Here is a 3,981-nt window from a genome sequence, read left to right on the forward strand (position 1 = left end):
GAGTATTGTAAATAATGAATTATTTTCTTTATATTGAGATTTATTGAGAATGAGTTGATTGAGTTCCAATTGGACATGATATATTTTTGTAAATTGTTTTTTTTTCAATAGGTTGTGAAGAACTGTTTTTATATAAATTTAGCCATAACCACGCGGATATTCTATAAAATTTTGAAAATACTTAATTACTCCTAAATAAATTTTATGACCTATAGTTGATTTGAAAATATTTAGTTTAAATTTTTGTCACCATGCCAGATTGTTAAATGGAATCGTTCTACCAAAATCACTTATAGTGTATTTAATAGATTATCGGTAGGCGAAGTACGGTAATTTATTAGATATACTATAGGATCATGCCACATCTTACAGAGGGGCAGGGTTTGACATGTTTTAGTGGTATCAAAGCTAGTTTTTAATGTAAATTTTGAATTGTGAATTTGAAATGTTTTTCGATAAGTACAACTACTCAAATGTTTGATACATATAGTACATTTACATCATGAATTTGAACTAACGGGGAGAAATCTCCTTATGTTGATTGTACAGGAAATAGAAAATCCTATGAAAAGATATGAAAGAGAAAAATAAAACAGTAAAGCCATCTGTTGCAGCTAAAGTACAAGGTGAGGCTCTAACTACTTAGAGTGTTGGAGGCTCAGTGGCACCAGCCCTACCTGTACAAATTACTGCATAAATGGCCTAGCAGATGGCCGCTTTCTTTCAACAAATGGCTGATAATCTATTGCCCCAAGCCCAAGTACAAACCCAACCCCTGTAAGGACAGCATGAAGAAGAGAAAAGTGGAAAACCTATTGGTCAGAGTTCGAGTAGTAACTTGGGAAAGAGGAAGATATCTGGAGAGCCTAGTACTTATGAATATGGCAGAGGAAGATCTGCAGGACAGAGGCCACTAAGATTTAGTCGACAGAAAACTATAAGTTCTTTTCCTATCCGCACTTGTGATGTATGTGTCAAGCTGTCACACCTTACCCCTCCATAAGGCATAACATGATCCCGCAATATACCTAATGAATTACCAAACTTCGTCTACTGATAACCCATTAAATACACTACAAGGAATTTTAAACCTTTTCTTATTTCTTTTTACAGTGGTGAGCATTTTTGACAGATGTTAAATTTTTTTTTTTTTTAACTGAAGTGAAATCAAATAACAAATCTGAAGTATCAATAATTTCCGTAAAAATTTTTACAGAGTGCTGTCTGTATTTGGAGCAAAAATAATTCTTCAAAAACCTGTAAAAAGCACTTCCAATATATTTGTTCAATTCCAAACTCCAATATGGCTCAACTCAAATCAGTGTCCACAACACAGTTCAAACTCAATTCAATATTATTTTCAGCAATTCCAAAGATAAAGTACAAAATAAATGAGTATTTCAAAAGCTGAAATAAGAGAATTGTAATACAATATTTTGACAGGCCAAAATTGTCACACCCTACTCTCCTATAAGATGTAACATGATACCGTAGTATACCTAATAAATTACCGTACTTCTCCTACCGATAATCCATTAAATATACTACAAGGGATTTTAAAACAATTTTCGAGAAATTAAGTCATAGATTAAAATCTGGTGTTATAAAATTTTTTCAAAATTTAGGCAAAGTGCAGGCTGTATTTTGAGAAAACAGTTCTTCAATCCTGCAAAAGAAAATGCTCCCAATATGTTTTCTCAAATACAACTCCAATAAACTTTATTTCAATTCACAATTCAATTCTCAATAAACAATCAATTCATTTTCAAACCAATCTCATCATGAAGAAATATTTCTTTGATTATGAGACTCAAAATTTATATTACAAAACTATTCAAGTAAATGAAATCTCAAATTTACATTTACAATAATTTATATTTAATTACATACCAAAATATTTTACAAGAGTTTTTATACAACTGCTCAAATAATTTACATACATATTATTACATGCATACATCAAAACCTATGTACATGGGTATACCTATAATATACCTGGAGCTGATCTGAAAGTGTCTTCAAAGAAACTTACTCACTGCCCTATGCTCTTCTTACCTGCGACAGCATACAAAGCTCTCGCTGAGTGGTGAACTCAGTGGTGCACAACTATAATTTAAAACATAGTACAATATATATTGACAAAATTTACGGTAAATAATTTAGAAATCTGAATACTCATCAAATTCTAAAACTCAAAATATTCATTGCCAATAATGTGAATCATTTGTATAAAATGACTTTGATCACAAAATTCAATTTATCAAATCATAACTAACCATTTAGGTAATTCCAACAAAATCAATTATACATAAATCATAATTGAAATCACAATTCTCTACCATTCAAAAACATTTTGTGTCTCAAAAACCATGTTGTATCTCAAAAATTATTCTTATCTCACTAACTATGCAAGACTAATCCGAAAGGGCCATATTCGATGTGATTTTAACTCCCTATGGTCGGGGAGGTTGAATCAGATTCTAACTCCCTATGGTCGGGGAGGTCGAATCATCGTGCACAGTACCATCACAATAATGAATCTTCCGCAAGGGCTATAACGATAAAATAAACTTAGATCTAACCTCAAATCAGAGGAAAATCTAAGCCTGTGCACGTACCATGGTAATCAAAACACAACTAACTCCATTGTCTTCTCAACAGATGAGAGAGACGGGTAATAACCTAGTCAAGCATCTATAGTGAGATATAAAACAATATCACAATCCTTTTAGTGAGCATAAATCACAATATAATTCAATTCAAATTCAATTCCAATATCCAATAATTTTTATGCTCATCACAATTCAAATCATAAATTTGCATTTTTCCATGAAAATTACCATCACAATTCAAAACATGTTCTATCACAATTTTCCAAAACATAATTTATTCAATCCATAACAATGCTTAATACTTGTGGAAATACCATTTCACAAAGCTAAATTCATACATACTATAACAATTTTCAATAATCATTGAATTAAATCCAATGCTTGTTAAACATAATACATAAGAAAAATATGTCATTTAATCATATGAAATATTCAAACAAAATTAGTTAAAAACTAGTTGTGCACCAACCTCTGATAACTGTCTCTTGGCTCTGACTCAGTGTTTCCTTCCCCTTCCCTGAGTCTTTGCTAACTGAGAAACACAATTTGAAGTGTTTCAGTACTCATTTAAACTGTCTCTAAGAATAAGGTTCAATAAGTAATTCACTGAATGCTAGTATTTGCTTAATCAACCTAATATGTCGACCCTCGGTGCATTCTAGGTAATTTAGGTTTTAATGTTACTAACATGTCACATTCGATAGTCTTTTAGGGTTGGTACATGTTACCAAGTTCATTTCAGTGTATACTGTATTTTCTTGCAATTTGCTGGATTCTAGGATACTAGTTTGACCTAGCCGGACGACCTAGTTCCCTTGGTTTTTGGGTTTCGGTCAAAACTACAAACTTGTAGATATATGTCTTATGGAACGCGGGGCAAAATTTCAGATCATTCTGAGTTATGTAGACCAAGTTATGGTCATTTTACTATTACTGGTCAAATTGCATCAAAATTGGTCACTTTAGGTCACTTTAGGTCATTTTAGGTTCGGCCAGTTTTTGGACCCGAATTTGTGCAAGCTTTTTGACTTGCTTATGGTCATTTCTGGGTTTTGGTGTCTTCATAAGACTTGTAGATATGGGTATTAAATATTCATGGTCAAAATTTCAGGTCAATTGGACCTGTTTTGAGTGAGTTATGGCCTAAACACTAACTACTGCCCAAATGATCAATTTTCAGGCCTCAATTGCACTAATCCGGATTTGGTCACTTTTAAAGTTACCTTACAAGCAGAATTTTGGCAAGCTTCCTTCATGAAATTTGGCACATTTTGTGCCTAGTTTCACCTCCAATTGGTCTCATACCAATTGGAGCCACACAATTATAGTTATAGGCCTAAAACTCAAACTGCCTTGTTGCACTTCTTGC

Source organism: Hevea brasiliensis, chromosome 7 (assembly GCF_030052815.1).
Source record: "Hevea brasiliensis isolate MT/VB/25A 57/8 chromosome 7, ASM3005281v1, whole genome shotgun sequence".
Taxonomy (NCBI): Eukaryota; Viridiplantae; Streptophyta; class Magnoliopsida; order Malpighiales; family Euphorbiaceae; genus Hevea; species Hevea brasiliensis.